At 35.7% G+C, this 17,695-nt stretch overlaps 1 protein-coding gene across 4 annotated transcripts in view; it reads left to right on the top strand.

Moving 5' to 3' along the window:
- Positions 1-17,695, top strand: part of LOC5564192 — an 857,608-nt gene that overhangs the window by 700,632 nt on the left and 139,281 nt on the right. The window lies entirely within an intron of this gene.

Below are 17,695 nucleotides of genomic sequence, written 5' to 3'. Positions count from 1 at the left end.
GATAACTTTCAACCGCACCTCTTAATTGTAGCATATTGAGGTCAAAATTTTGGTTTTGCTTCGCTCACAACCAAGGCGTTACGGTTTTTTGACAGTTAAACGGCGTAGCATAGAAGCAGCCCGTTATTTCGCTAACAACTGCATTGGGCAAGCACTAATGATAGCTATACGCTCGATGAGCATTTAATGTTTTGCCGTGCCAATGCATATAATGCTGGAAGTATGCTATTCTATGTGCGTATTGGTTAATGTACCGTTTCGATTCATATAAGGGACAGCTTCAAATTCCGGACACTCTGCTTTGTGTGGAAAACATTGAAACATATATGCCCTTCACTCTTGAAGCTCACTTTAATAATGTCCATCAGCCTTAGATGTCTCTTAAGTGGTATGACGATTTCAATAAACTGATGATTAGGCTTTCCCATTTATGATTTTTAAGAGCTGCCCGGAATTAAGCATAAGCATAAGCATAGATGACCGCACAATTCGTAGTTGCTTCTCCGTGATTGACCAGAACAATCGAGGTTGCACAGGGAATTATTGAATGGGGCTTGGGATTAGCTTACCATTCTTCAATGTGCACAAATCGAGAGCTCAACCTTAAAAAGTCAATAACGGCGCCGGCCACGTCCTTACGGTCATCGGGGAAGGGAAGGAATGTTAGTGTGACTACCGTTGTTACTAGAGACCGAGATCACCTCTGCATCTCCACGGTTGTCATGGAAAGGATATTGTGTTAGTGGGATAAGGTAGAGATCTGGGAGTCACCAATGTTTGGTGATGCGATCCATTATATAATCACACCTAACCGGATTCACGAAATAATTCGATAATCGCATTGTACGCCGAACAAGTGTTCGTCACTCGCCCACGCAAGAGCAAGCGACGCGATCAATAGATCAAACACTACTAGCGATCCGTGGCGCTTTTTCATTTCTCTGAGCGAACGACGCGCGACAAGTTTGATCCTGCCCTCATCGCCCGCCCCCGCAGGATCAAGCGTCAAAGTCGAAGGATCAAACACTACTAACGAACCGATCACTTTTTCACCGCTTCACTACCGACGCGCGACATGTTTGATCCTGCCCTCATCACCCGCCCCCGCAGGAGCAAGCGTCAAGGTCGAAGGATCAAACACTACTAACGAACCGATCACTTTTTCACCGCTTCACTACCGACGCGCGACATGTTTGATCCTGCCCTCATCGCTCGCCCCCGCAGGAGCAAGCGTCAAGGTCGAAGGATCAAACACTACTCTTTTTTTTTTTAAGAGCTGCCCGGAATTCAAATCAAAGTGTCCAGGATATGGGGCAAAACTAAGGTAGCATCCGGAATAAAAATCATGAAAACCTTAAAAATTTGTATTTGTATTAAATTATTAATGTTACGGAATCAAAATCTTAACTCAACATACCGTTTTGACTCATATTCCGAACACTTAAGGCCAACAGTGACTTCAAATGCATCTGACAGGCATAAATTAGCTGATATTTGTACAAATTTTAATTTCTCCGCAAAGCCTTACTGTTAGCTGTTGGGTGTGCCGACAAAAGTGTTAATTTAACCTTGTTTAGTATTGTTTTTACGTAAAAGTATGGAACAACATTTTGATTCAAATGCCGAACACTGTGTTCATTCTGTCTCATATTCCGAACACCTTGATTCAAATTCCGAACAGCAGGAATAAAGCGTATTTAAATAAATAATTTCGCAAATAAATTGATGTAAGCCAGTTCTACTGGTCTTGAACAAGAGAAACATCACCACCCCCGATGTATAAAATAAATCGGAAGACGTTAAAATTGAATTTCAATAGACTGCCATTTCTTTGTTATTTGATGACATATTTCAGCGAAACATTTCAACCGAATCGCCATACAAAAACGGAGTGTTCGGAATATGAGTCTGTTCGGAATTTGAGACAAAACGGTACACATGTTTAGTATTTTGAATGCTCGATAGCGCACGCTGTGTCTAAACCAGACGATTATACAAATCGAATGTACATGTACTTTTCTCACTAGAGATCAGTATTTGGTCTATATTTTCATAATCGGAAAGTTTTAAAATATTCGATCGGTGAAATTTTGATTTTTTCCACTTTTTAGCCATTTTCCATACTAAATCCCATGAAAATCAAGTTTTCGACGCATTTCCACACATACAAAATGTATGAAAAGAATTTCACCGATAGAATATTTTAAAACCTTCCGATTATGAAAATAAAGACCAAATACTGATCTTTAGCGAGACAAAATCCGATGTACATTCGATTTTTATAATCGTCTGGTTCAGACATAGCGTGCAGCGTTGAGGAATCATACAAAATGATTTATTTTATATGCTTCTTGCTGAATTAAACTTCACTGAAGTGTCCGTAATATGAATCAAAACGGCGGTAGATTCTGATATGATTTCACAATATAGTACAATTTTAGTCATCTATTTTAACTAATCTATGTCGTAACACTTAACCATTTTTGCAGGACTTGAAAATTTTCGATAGAGACTTTTACTTGTGATACTTGTGTAAATACTTGTATAAGATACTTGTGTAAACATCAAAATTGGTTGTAAACAAGTGACGTCATGGATCACTAGATTATTTTTTCAGAAAAAAATGTTTGAGGTAGATAGGAACGACGTCGTCTAGCAGCTATCAGTTAATGAAATAGATATAAATATTGTAAACCGTGATCAAGACTAGTCTCAAGTCGAAATCCACAAAGTGTATGAGCCTTCTCTTTCGTTGTTGTCTAGACAAAGTCAAGCGCCCCGCAATTAGGCATTTCACGGCGGAATTCTCTCTCTTTCGCTCTTCTACAAAACTTGAAAACAATGGTGCCAGTACATGTCAACTTTGACAGGTACTGGCACCGTTGTTTTCAGATTTCTCGAAGGAGGGAAAGAGAGCGATTTTCCGATGACGTCACCGTGCAATGGGCAATATCTCCCCAATCTCTTAGACATTCAACTGATCGATCCGAAGCTTTCGTCCAGCACAACGTATTATTCCGTTTTTTTAAAGGCCTTTTATCTACTACAATCTAGTTAATGTACGAAAGTAATATAGTTTGAAGGTTTTGCATTGCCAGAGTAAGAAAATATAAGTTTGTTCGGTTTCCGAAGACAGAGGAGGTCTCAGAGTACGTGTGTTTCACGATACAATATAATGTCTTATGGATTTAATATGCTTTCCTTATTCGACAATATTTAATAAGAAGTGAATACTGAAGTCTCTGCGAACTTATTGAAAAAAAAGGTTCTCCTTTCGTTAGAAACAATTTAGATGATCATCGGATCGTAGCAGCATATCATAAATAATCGAATATCCTATTTTCCCGGGGTTTCACTTTCCGGGAAATACAAATACAATTTTCCGGAATATCCCGGGATCCCAGGAAATTTTCAAAACTGGAAATCAAAACAAATTTGGAGCATTTTGTTAGAAGAAATTCTCCATACTTCGTGTATATCCTATTCTATATTCTTGAATTTGGATTTTTTTTTTCGAATGATTTTCACATTTTTTATGAATTATACTGTGTTTGAACAGCAAAATTGTGACGAGATTGAACATTTCTCAGAATTTTTTGGCTAATCTATATAAATAAAAATGAAGTGGTGTTTGTATGTCACGAAATGGCTTCCGAACGGGTCAACCGATTTAAATGAATATTTTTCCGTTTTGTTCGTCAAGTGTTTCGACTTCCGACGTGTTTGTGTGTATAAAAATCCCAGGATATTCACCGGGAAGGTCGATAAAACGAGCGTAAACGGAACTGTCATTTTGTATGGGACGATCCATAGCCTTTTTCAACAGCCTACTTGATAGCAAGACGAAGTTTGCCGGGACCACTAGTTACATATAAAAAATTAACGAAAAGCTATTTGTTTCAACAACTATTAAAATCTGATATTGCTACTTTTCTTCATGACATTTCCCAATAGTTAATTGCCCAAATACTCCGTTTCCTTGAATAGCCTATAACCCCGAAAAGTTTTTTGTAGTCATAGGGTAACGGTCGTATTTTGGACCCCCTAAGGAAGTGATTTTAGTTGTTTGTCCCAATTAATTAATTGCACAGCGTAACCAAGTCAAAGAACATGCCAAAATGTAGAGAAAAACTTCCTCCACGAGACAAAAATGCCCATACGGTCATGTAGGATTCAAAAAACGCCGAAAATAATCAAATTGTGAAGCACTGTTTTTCATTATTTTGGACACACCAATACATTTTGGACCCTCAAAGTATATATTTTGGACCCCCGGCATTTTTTATTGTTTGACGATAAAGTCCACGACACTGGTTGTATAATATGCTTGCCCATAGTCTAAATAATCGATTGACAATGGAAAACCGAAGAAATTCTACGCCTTTAGTTCAGAAATTTGAAAAAAGTTTTTGTTTACATTTGTAAAATTTCTGACGGCTTCGATTTCTGTGTGTAACGTGTTGTAACGGTTGCATGGATGGACCGATTAAATTAAATTAATTTCAGATAAAATAAACACATTTTCTATGTACAAATGGTTGATGCTAGTGCGGAATAGTTATATCTTTCCAAATGGCATGCGAATTGAGTTGGTCTTTCGATTTAAACTGGTAAATTTGCAGGAAAATGCCCCAGGGGGTCCAAAATATATAGGGGTCCAAAATATATTGATTACCCTAATTGGTATACCTATAAAGCTTCCAAGGTGCTAACGATTCAGTAATTTCATATGCTTTGCGGTCTCTTGTGATTAAACTAAACTGTCCATAGCTTTTAACATCAAATTTTAATAATTGTTTCCAGCACATAGCAAAGTTGAGTAACAAAATGATAACAGGTTGTGTTAGGGCCCATTCACAAATTTCATAACGCTGAAGGGGGTGGGTGGGTGTCCTTGAAATGTTACAGCTCATACAAAATTAGAAAAATATTCATACAAAATGCGTTACGATGGGGTGGGTGGGTATCGAAAATGGCTATTTTTGGCGTTATGAAATTTGTGTTTAAACCCTTATCAGATAACAAACATTTGATAACTTAGTTTGTTTCAATTTTGATTGAATAACCAACATAATAATCGTGATAATAAAATTTTAAACTAAAGATATCATATGAATATCTCATTATGTTACAAATGATAACAGGTTGATAACAAATTTTGTAACCCATCGCGGCATCCTCGATCTGACAGCTCAAAATTCGTTGATAACAAGAGTATTCGTATTGATAACAAAAAAAAATAACAAAATAAATTCATGATCTATATCTTGTTATCACTATATTATGCGGTTGTTATTCGACTTTGCTCGAGTTCTACTTCTATATCACTTTATTTGTCACTATTCATTACCTAATGGTAAACAATGGTAAATATATCAATTATTGGAAAAAATGCAAACAAAACCAAATTTTATGTTATTATTGCGCGGGGATGAACCAGTCTCGGGCTGAATTTCCCCATAATAAAGAGTCAAAAAAAATGTATGTTCAATTGCAGATTTCAAAGTAGAGATCGTTATTTTAGCAACACTCAGTTTTTGAACTATATGCTTATTTTTCTCAAACTTACTAATCGAGAAATCGTTTTGCTTTTTCTTTGCTATATTGGGTGTTTTTACATTATTTTGACACCATAAAAGTTATTTACTCCCATTAATTCTAACAAATATTTACTTAATATCACTTCAACCTAATTTTCTGGAAAATTATTTCAGTAATACCTTCATTACTTAATAGCGTAATCCAATGAATCGCTCATAAAGGCATTTGAGTTCGTTTTAAGCGAATAATTTATAACTCATGATAGGTTTTCTCTACGGTGAATTCCAGGAAAATTATTGCTGTTTTTGGTACAAACACAGCGATTTTTCAGATATATGTTTAGAACTCTTAAGGTGAAGATGAATCGAAGCCAAACCTCAAATTTTCAAGAGCACAAATCTGGAGAACGAAACATCCGTTTGAGCTGAAAACTTAATCGATTTGTCACTAGTTGGTGGTAACCAATCGATAGAGTTTTCAGTTCAAACAGGTGTTCGGTTCTCCAGATTTGATGTTTGGCTTCGATTTATCTTTACCTTAACCTATTGCATCCACTGTACACTTATTACCATCTTACACTTATTCTATATCGTATTGCATTAGTATTAATTCTTTGTCACTTATAAGCAGCTTCAATAATACCTCTACAACAAACTTCTAATTCCCAAACCATTTTGCCATCGGTTCCAGTTCCAGTAACATAATTTTTCAGCCAATACAGTCCCATTATGCAGTGGACATAAATCAAATGCAACCATTGCCCATCGTTGGGCAATTAAAACAACAAACGACATCTCCATAAAAGGGGCGCCACCGCCAGTTATCAGCTGAAGCATGCAGCCATTTTAAGCAAAACTTTTGCTCTCGTGTTTCGTTTCTTTTGTAATGGAATAAATTTAACTACAGAAACTTACCGCAAGGAAACTTGCGCCCAGTCATTACTTGATAATTATATTACTTTCATTGCCCCTTTCTAAAGTAGTTTCGAGTTAACAGTTTCCCGTAAGTTTGACCGTTGCGCTCCGTTTGTTCCAACATTATTCGCCTAGTTCTTGTTCCAGCTCGAACCATTGTATTGTTCCCTTCATATAATACGTTATTTTCATACATATAGCGATGGAAAGTGCCATCCTTTAGTGCATATTGTTTAGAGTTTGTATCGCCATCGCCATGCGTCTTGTATTATCAAAACTGTGATCAATATCATTGAGTATCACACACACCAACACTCAATTACACAACATTCAAACACACTTACATGATTATTTTACTTAAACTGATAAACATCTCGGAAAATAATCCACTCGTTTTCGTTATCTAATTATTTCGCAAATAAATCGGAGAGTTATTTTTGAACTAGAAACCCTCAATAAAAGTATCATAGTGCAAAGTGGATTAACAGTCATTAGCGGATCAGGTAGAAGTTGGACCAGGTGTAGAATAGTACAGTTGTAAGTTTGTGTAACCATTCCCACCCCAGAGCAGTTGTATCTATTTGGAAGCTTCATTAGAGTAACTTGAAGAGATCTAGTTCCGCAACACATACACATTAGTTGAGCCGATGATGGAATGATTGCCAAAATCCCTCGTAAAACCATTATGTAGTGCCGGTAGAAATAAAACACATTACTAAATACACTTAGAAATGTACACCTGCTTGAGGTTTGGACCCTCGGATAAATACACTGAACTTTAGACTGCCTGATAGGAGAGAAATAATTGAATATGTGAACGTGCAATACGGGGCACCATTGTCCAGTATGCACGAAAATAGATGCAAATTAGTTCCCATGATTTATATTCATAAATTGCAACATTTTATTGGCAAATTCCGGTACAATCGTCTAAAACAAATTCAACTCAACACATAACCAGAGCAAAATCGAAGAACTCTAACCTAAATGAACGCCATGAACCTAACCATAATTCTGTGCGCTTCCGTCGATGTAACACTAATCTCGTAAAATCCCAGAATTGACAGGGGTCAGCAGAAAAGGAGTGTTAGTGACAAAAATCTACTTTTGTTGCATAGTTGCATACAAACAAGCCATTCTTCTACGAGTTACGTTTTTATGGATTGAATATTCATATAAAAACTACTTGAAAGCTTGGAAACAGTAGAATTTTACAGTATACCGTTTTGACTCATATTCCGAACACTTAAGGCCAGCAGTGACTTCAAATGCATCTGATGGGCATAAATTAGTCGATATTTGTGAAAATTTTAATTTCTTCGCAAAGCCTAACTGTTAGCTGTTGGGTGTGCCGTTAAAAATGTTAATTTTAACTTGTTTAGTATTATTTAAACGTAAAAGTATGGAACAACATTTTGATTCAAATGCCGAACACTGTGTTCATTCTGTCTCATATTCCGAACACATTGATTCAAATTCCGAACAGCACGAATAAATCGTATTCAAATGAATAATTTCGCAAATAAATGTATCTCAGCTTGTTCTACTGGCCTCAAACTACTCCCGCGGTATAAATTATATTGGAGACGTTAAAATTGAATTTAAATTGACTGCCATTTCTTTGTTATTTGATGACATATTTCAGCGAAACATTTCAACCAAATCGCCATACAAAAACCGAGTGTTCGGAATATGAGTCTGTTCGGAATTTGAGACAAAACGGTACTAAATTCAAAACCTTACAAAATGTCACTTACACCCTTGGACTTCATAATTTTAAAACGATTGAATAGTTGGATTGATGTTATTTAGTAAAATATCAGTGAAAAATTCGTACAATAAAACTCAAAAATTTGTCAATTCCAAGAATTACAAATAGTCGGGACATCGACGGAAGAACTAAGAACATAAAACCGATAACTTAATAAACCTCGAACAAAACTCATCCTAACACAGTCATATTCACAAAGGACAATTAAAATCCCCCTAAGTAAGCAAGAGAAAGGATGAACGCGATTTTAGTAAGTGTGGAGAATTACCAGAAGAATTACATCAAACATCAAATATAATCTACAAATAGTGGCCACTGCGATCTACTCTTCCGAAAGAACATACATCGAGTTGCTGAGCAAGCCCATCGTGGTACATCGGAACTGAACACACGATTCGATCACAGTCTTTCGCCCCAAACTTCGCCCTTGGTCTACGGTCTACATAAGTCTCAGGAAATCAACAGCTTAACGCTCCCAAAAAATGGTGATCAGGAATGGCTTTGTGGGTTGTTAAAACCTGTAACGACCATGGTTTGAAAGGAAATTGTAAATATTCGATCGGAAACAGTTTAAGCAAATTGAAATTTTCAATCTCACATTGAACATGATACTTCTACGATATCTAGAAATAAATATATATATTTTTTTTTTGTTACAGAAATGTATCGTATCTTATGTCGACTTAAAAACGATCTGAAAAAAATCATAGGCTTTCAACGATTTCTAAAAAAAAGCTATAAATAGAAATCCAACATTCAATACGATTTTAAATAAATTCCGTGAAACATTCCAGTTCAAGGAAGGAGACTAACTTACTCTGAGTTTCAAGTATGATGGCAGATTGTTTTCTAAGATTCTCTAAAAAATCATAATAACAGCAAGATGCTACCAGAATATCTATTATTTTTTAATCTCTTCTCAAGATTTGAAAACTTTGATGATCTCTCGGAATTTATTATTATCATATAATGGTTTTCATTTCTAAGGTTTTCGATTTCATCCCTTTACAAAATCTCATAACATTTAAGAATCAATAAGCGCAGCGAGTGGTCGATAAACCACATAACTTATATTTGAATCGTTAAAAAGGAGGTCGATAGACAGTTCTGAGAGTGTGACGTCTATTTGTTTGTGCTCTAAATTTTCTTAAAAAAACGCACTAATCCAAGCCACACTTGACATTTTTGAATGAATATAATAACCGTACATGATAAATGTTCTCAAGATTGATTACCCGTTGGTTGTGATCAATCGATCAAATTTTCAGCTGCCAGCATTGTATCGTCCTTTAGATTTGTGCTCTTGAAAAATTACAAAAGCTTCTTCAATTCATCTACACTTTAACATCGACATTATGGTTGATGACTATACACAGTTTTACGATTTTTAGACTAAAATCGGAATATCCCCAGATAAAAAACACTTGCTCAGTTCCAAAAGCAAAAGTTATCAAAATTACTCAACCAAGAGATTTTCTTCCGGCTACAAGCAATGAAATATTTGGTGAAAAAACTGTACATTTTCATGCCGATGCCAATTCTCAATTAAATCCTGAAATAGAGCACTTGCTCGTTCATTGTTCAGTTTTAAGAAGCTTTAACCGCATAAGCGGCCATTCACCTTGCTAAATCTCAGATAACAATCAGTTGATTTGAAATGAAATCAAAATTAATGAAAATACAATCTACAAAAATCTTGCTTCATGATTTTCTTTGGGATCGATTTAGGCGTATAAATCAGGATTGTTAGAAACTAGCGCCGATGGTGTCGAGCCACTCGCCGTGAGAGACTCTGGCAGAATCCGCAGATTTCTACCAGATGGTAAGCCACTTTTACCACGTCTGTCTTCGCTCTCCTTGGCGAATAACTGCAAGAAACTCTATTGACTGAGCCCCCACAATGAGAATGGCGGGTAAAGGACGCTTGACAAGACCGCCAGGAAGCGAAAGCTACACGGAGAAATCAGAATACCCAAAAAATACGTTCTTTTTACTCAAATTTGGGTAAACTGCATATAGTTTTTACCCACGGTTGGGTTGTTTTGCCTCTCTCGCAACAGCAATGTTGTCAAAAACAGAGAGAGACGCACCGACCCAGCGTCGAAGTTCAACGGAATAAGCCAAATTTGGAGACTTCGAAAGCTAACAATCGGTAGATTTTTTTTTGCACTGAGTTGTTTGTTTTGCCGCTGTCAAATGGAAACAATCTAATGATAGGTATATATAAATATATTTATATATATATATATATATATATATATATATATATATATATATATATATACGGTCGATTCAAAAATATGGTAACACACCGATTTCAGCATTGGGCGTACATGTCCTCGTGACTATGATTTTGATCGAGATTTGTTCTAAGTGTTACGTCTGTTTGTCTGTGGTACAAGTATAATGAACATTTCTTTTTCTGTTAGTTTTTATTGGTGATAAAAACATGTCAAAATTTAACTATGTTAGCCAAAACTCATGTCGCTGCTTTAAAAAATCGGCTTTAATTTCCAAACAGGGCGATAAAATGTTTTCTACATCTTGTGAGTAATGCTCCTTTGAAATTGAAACAAATTCAATGAGACAGAACAAATACAATGACAAGCTATTTAAATGTAATAACGTTTAATAAATTTATTTGGTTATCAATATTTCATTGATAATTTAAATTTTTGAAGGCTTTGATTTTTTATTTCAAGCTCAAATAAATCATCAATTAATGTAATGATTGACTTATCCATGATAAAACTTAAGAATACAAAATTGAAACAAAAAATCGAAAGGACAACAACACGAAGAACAAGCAATAAAGAAACAAAATTCTATTCTCAAAAATTTTACAGCAATCATTTTGAACTTTTTGTTCCTTTAACCCTTCTACCGGCAGCTTCATTTTTTTACCGCTAAAAAATATTCGAATCGCGATATTTTTTTGTTTCTTGGTATTTTTGCACCATTTTTTCACAAGCTCTCAAAAAACTCATCTAGTTTTAGAATTTGTGTCGATATTGTTCATTGGTCTTCTGTATCCTGAGATATTCCAAAATTCATAGGGGGAGCGACACGTAGCCATAATCCACGTAAATATCTCAGGCTACAGAGTTTTTATCGTATTCGGATATTCACTCCTTGGATTGATATATTGATGCGAGCATGTTGTGAAAAAATGAAGCAATTAGGTGCAACCGTATTTGAGTAATGAGCATTTATGTTTCTGGTACCATGCTGGACAAATAAAGATCTTGAAAAGTTAAAAAAAACCTCATATCGTAATTTTCTGATTTGTACAAGAATAACGAACCGATTTGTATGATTTTTTCAGAGTAGCTCTTAATTACCTGACATTGTATAGTCCACATTTTATTTTGTTGATAAACTGACCAAAAACAAAACGAAAGCCAAAGATATTTCATATGGAGAATGTCGGTCCCCCAAGGAACATCGAAATATCTTCAAAACTAGATCACCAATGATTGATATCGACACGGATTCGTAAACTATAAGAGCTTTTTGAGATCTTGTGAAAAAATGGTGCAAAAATATCGAGAATCAAACAAGTTATTGCAATTTGAATTTTTTATACGCCGTAAAAGCCGGTAGAGGGTTTAACCTTTTGTCAATAAGCCATGATCGTCTGTTTTGAAAACAGTTCTTAGTGCTGATTTTGGGTTCCACTTTATAAATAATATCCAGTTTTTTTACGTATTTCATATTTTTTCGAGAAAGAATCAATAATATTTTACAACAAAGTCATTGATGAAATAAGTTCAATCTTATACTGAGCTATACCATGTTACAAGCTAGAGATGAAACGTTTCGATTATTAGCTTTTGCGTGCCATAAAACGTATGACTTTTACTGTGTGCCCTGTTTTAGTCGTGAGAGAGAACAAGAGAGCACCAACACACGGCGCGCAATACAAATTCAAAAGAACAATAGAACTAATGAGCCTCTCTACGTGCCATGAATTCCTTTGTTCTTTTGACTTTTACTGTGCGCTGAGTGTTGCTTCGTTCTCTCTCACGGGCTTTTTGAAAACAGCGCACACAGTAAAAGTAAACTTTTTATAGCATGCATTGGCTTATGGACATCTCATAGACCCGCTCCAAAGTTGACAGCTTATGAAAGTGTTTCCCATCCCTTGACACAAAGTATGGTTAAACTTCAATAATACACTGAACAATTAATGCTCAATTAAACAGAAGCCTTCTTACAAACAGTGCTTCAAGTAAACCGACAAGTAATGAAAAACGTCAATGTATTTTTATCACAATTGATGAAATAAAGAAACGAAATTTTTTATGTTATAGACTGATACAGCAGCAGTTTTGGAAAATGCTAGTATCTCCATTGAGGATTAAATTTATGTTTCCTGAATGATGCGTGAACTTAGGCTCCATCTTCATATTTTTATTTTCGTCTATGCTATCACAAGTTTCGTTTGTTAAGACGATCAGAGTTTGAAATAAGAATCACAGAATTATCAAATACCTTAAACAGTCACCCTACGCAGTTGAATCACCCACAATTTATGAATCAGCTGATATCAAAAGACAAAATTATTATCAAACTTAGCACAAAACATTACAGAATCATTTTTACTGATAAGCAACACATAGTGTTCAGCCATTTCAAGGCTTTTTATCTCAGTAAAACAGCTCTTGATCGAGGTATGAACCAACAATATAACTAAATTCTTTTTGTAGCTATTTGGGCTGCATTTTGGCCAACTTTGTAAGCCGTGTGCCTATTGACGCCTAGCTAGAAAGGACGTTTGAAAGTTTGTTTCAAAGATTTTTTGTGAGTGAATAAGCCCCAGGCAACATTTATAGATTCGATCAACATAGCTATGAGAGATAAATGCGTATTTCTACGGATTTGGCTGAGATTTTTGAGTAAAATATTTGATCATTAAATTGTGGGAAATATACACACCAGTCACAATTAATGAGTCAGCGTTCAAACTACTAGTACTTAATATTTTTTTAAATGATTTTTAGTTTCAAATATTTTTCAATATAAAGTTTTGTTACGGGAGAGAAAAACTGGTTTGGGACCGTTCATAAACTACGCAATTTTTTTTTTTGTGGAAGAGGAATCTGAATATACCGTAATTCGGGGTAAGATTGATAGGAACGACTCCTTTCATGAAAGGTTCAATTCAACATTTATTGATGGAATATTTTCTAAGCATGAGTGGTGCTTCGTTCTTTTATATTATTTTATTATTTTTAATTTTGATCTGGAATCGAATGAGTGGTGTGAAGCAAAAACGATTTTTTGAACCACTCTAATGTTTATGTTATCAGTATGAAATAAGTCTTTTGTGGATTCTTATTAGATTATGGATTGGAAAAAAAAACGAAAAACAGCTTATGTCGTTACTCGATAAGAATATCTGTGTACCTCATACGTTCCGTTTCCTCATCGTATTCCACAAATACTCGAATATCCGAGAGTCTAAACATTTTGTAAAGAATTCCCGAATTTATTATATTTTAAACTCAATATGATTAGTAAAATACGGAGGGTACAACGATCATAATTGTATGAGCCTTCATGAGTATTAATTTTATTCATTTACTTATAAAATGATAACTGGTTACGCTACTTGATCCGAAGTTCTATACTCAACAATGTTCTTAATTAACTTTAACTTTAGGTCTTATGTACAAAACTTATTCAACCACCTCCAAGCGATAACTAATTACGCTTCTGACATTTGAATTCAATGTAAAAATAGTGGCTCAAAGTCATCAATATTTTTACCTCACCCTGCAAACTACTCACAAAGCAGTTTCCTAGCATCATGGATTTCCTCCGTAGACCAACACTTCGAAGTCTCTCATATTATGACATTCAACGTTGAAATGGCTGTGATCAATCGACGTGTCAAACCCCATCGCAACGCACATTACATACGTACAGTAAAAACACGCATTCCGATTGGATTACAACCTTCGTTCCATGATCAATCACATCGAAAACTGGCTGCCGTGCAACATCTACGTATCTACCTTTAGGACCTTTACCATCGATCCGACGGAACCTTATCCATCGTAAACGAATTCCCCGAGTAGTTAGCTTTGGTATCGACCCACCCTTCACCGTATCTCCGTAGGACTAGAAATCAACGACATTGCCAACCTTCAGGTCAATTTCAATACATCGATCAATCAAGTCCCGTCACTCACAAGTAGCAACTAAGACGGCAGCCAGACTCCGACATTCGACCAACATGCCCACCAATCTCCGAAACAGAACTACACACAAGTCACGTCGAACCGTTACCTCGCCGACACGTTGTTGTTGATCTTACTCAATTGAAGTGTGCATTTTCGGTGTTTTTAACAAAAAAAAACGAAAAAAAAGAGACATTTGCCTATGAAGCAAAAAGCGTGGAACTTTTGACCGATCCTCAAACGGCGCAGTATGTCCCACTGACGGAGGCTTTGTGATCGAACTAGCATAAACATTCCATCGTAACATTCCTACCCATCCTAGATCCAAAGCCACCGGAGGGGATACTACATCGTTTGTGGATCCTGTTCCAAATGCGATCAAATCTCGAGAATACTTAACAAACAAACCGCCTACAAGAAGAATCCTAATTCAAATTGGTTGAAGCCATTCGAAATTTGTTAGTTAACTGCTACGCAAGTCCAAATAGTAATTGAGAGCGAAATCGCTCCGAAGATTCGTTATTCCTCTTCCGAATATCTGAAGAAGAAAAGAAAGCCGTGAATAAAGAAGTAGATGTTAAGTCACATTTGCCTTAGCAAATAAAATAGGAATCGAAGTGAGTGCAAAGCAGAGCAGGATTATTTGAACTCGGCGTTTAGGGATGTCACCTCGAAACGGGTAAATATGGTAGTTGATGTTCGTTCCGTTTCTTCCCCGTATAATTATTACCTACATATATTTGCTACTAATTTTCATTGAAATCAAAACTTATAACAGTAATCGATCGTAAGTTAAGTATCTTCATCCCATCTCTAATAGAGAGCCCTTTCGAAAGGGCCAAACCATTTTTAAACTGCATCAAAATTGGCACGTATTCCAAGCTAAAGTAAATCCTAAACGGAAACCATAATAAAAAAAAAACCTTCTAAATTATATCATACCTTAAAAACAGTAGTTAGTTTGTTCCATATTTATTCCTCAAAAAAGTTGATTCCATTCAAGAATGATACCGTCTTTCGTTCGAATTCATTCGATTGGTTACGTTTGGGAGTTTGTTATCGTCAAGCGTTTGGTTACGTTCATTAGACTAGCGTTCGAATAGTTAGTGCGTTACTATTTTTATAATCGAATACATTTATTTTGTTACTAGTTAGTTCAAGTTACTGCCATACTATATGATATGATATTTGATAACGCAAATGATATCTCGATTATGATACAGCGATAAGAATTATAACGTCGATAGATAACTGCAAACGAGTGAGTACACTACAAATACTTCGAAATGATCAGTTTGGGAAGCTTCCCAATCAATATCCGAACACAAAGACACACTATCACAGCACTTTCTACTCAAAAACACATAAAACTTTGAATAAACCGATACACTTTTGTTTAATTTTAAAGCTACAGTTCTAGCTTTCTAAAGGTTTTGGGTGCTTCGAATTGAAATTATATGGTTAAACGCCTACAATGTAATAACTGCTACAAAAGGCTGGTATCCGGAACCCAAGTAAAAAGCTCTTGTAAAATATGCTGCTGCCAACCAAAGTAAGTTTGACAGCCGTTACTTTTCATTGTTTAAAAAATCAGACTGAACATTTTTCCGTGCCATAAAAAGAAAGCCTAATTTGATTTTCACAGGCGTCACGAATACTATTCTACTTAACAACTGATTACAGCCCAAGCAATTTTGACGACGAATCCATTTCTTGACCTTCAAGGTATGAACTGTGTTGTTTGGTTAAGTGAAATTTCTTGGAATTACCAAAATAGCATTTGAGCAGAACATATTCCGTATGGAATAGTGATAGCTCGTCGAGATGAACTAGCCCAGGGCTAAAAATCTCGTTAATAAAGATAGAAAAAAAAAGAGATAGCTCGTTACGAAATCGGCACTATTTTAAGCAGCGGACTCATCCAGTAGTGGAATCAATCCTGAATCAGTTATTGTCCACCAATAATCAGATTTTGAAATTAAGTGAATGCTTAGTAGCCATATTCTAAGCACTCATTTTTCCGAATTTGAGTACACTAAAACCTCAATTTACGAAGTCTTTTTTTACGCAACCTCAATTTAAGTCACTTTTTTACGCAGTGCGTAAATTGAGTTTAGACAATTATGTTGGAAATTATGTAATGGATTGACCTCCGGATGGGTAAAATCGATGAAACCCATGCAATTTGGGTATTTTCGGAACGGGCACGAAGTGGAGATGACGAAAAGTGATGTCCGACGCTCCAACCTCTGGTTGGGAAAATCGTTGAAAACTCAAGCAATATGGGTATTTTCGGAACGGGCAGGTTGAGGGGATGACGAAAATCGATGTTCGATGTCATGTTTAAATCCAATTCACTAAAACCTCAATTACCGAAATCTGTTTTAACGCAAATTTATTTGACGTCACTTTCTTACGAAGTAAACTCAAGAACATTAGTACAGGTTTGTTCATTGATCCAATTGTTTATATGAAGAGTTAAGATTTTATGCTATATATAAGTATATTCAATATACAACTACATGCATTTGTAGATAGTCAAGCCTATATTTCGTGGAGTCCTTGGAAGTCCAAAAACATCGACACAACTCAATACAATACTTCGTTTGCTAATATGTTAAGTAAGAAGCCTTTGAAATATTGAAGAATTATTTATTGATGATTGGTTACGCTTGTAGATCTTAATGCGTATATTCGATAGAGATCTTAGAGAATCAAGAACATCCGCACAAATTATTACAATACACCGTTTACTCACAGGAATGGTAAGAGGCCTTTGGAGTTTCGAAAACTAACTTATAATCACGCGTTACGGTCGAAGATCACAAGACCTATAACCTTTGGAGAAGCAAAAACATCCGTTCAAACCAATAAAATATTCCGATGACTTGAATGAATGGATACTGTGCCATATTATAAAACTATCGATAGACCACGTTTGTAGATTCAAAGGCAGATATTCGATGAAGGAGGACCTAGCATATCGGTTCGGTACAAATTATAACAATACTCATTCTACTGCTATAAATAGATGAGGACCTGTACCATATCAAAAAAGCATGAAAACTAACCTCTGATAATTTATTACGGTCGTAGATCTTAAGGCCTATATTCTATGGTGTCCTTGGAGGACTTAGGTCATCCTCACATATTATTACAATACACCGTTTACTCACAGGCATGTTTGGGACCTTTGGAGTATTTGAAAATTAACCTCTAATCACTTATTACGGGTGTAGATCCCAAAGCCTATATTCAATGAAGTCCTTGGAGGACCTAGGACA

Source organism: Aedes aegypti, chromosome 2, assembly GCF_002204515.2.
Source record: "Aedes aegypti strain LVP_AGWG chromosome 2, AaegL5.0 Primary Assembly, whole genome shotgun sequence".
NCBI classification, from domain to species: Eukaryota; Metazoa; Arthropoda; class Insecta; order Diptera; family Culicidae; genus Aedes; species Aedes aegypti.
This window is presented reverse-complemented; position numbering and strand designations above follow the sequence as displayed.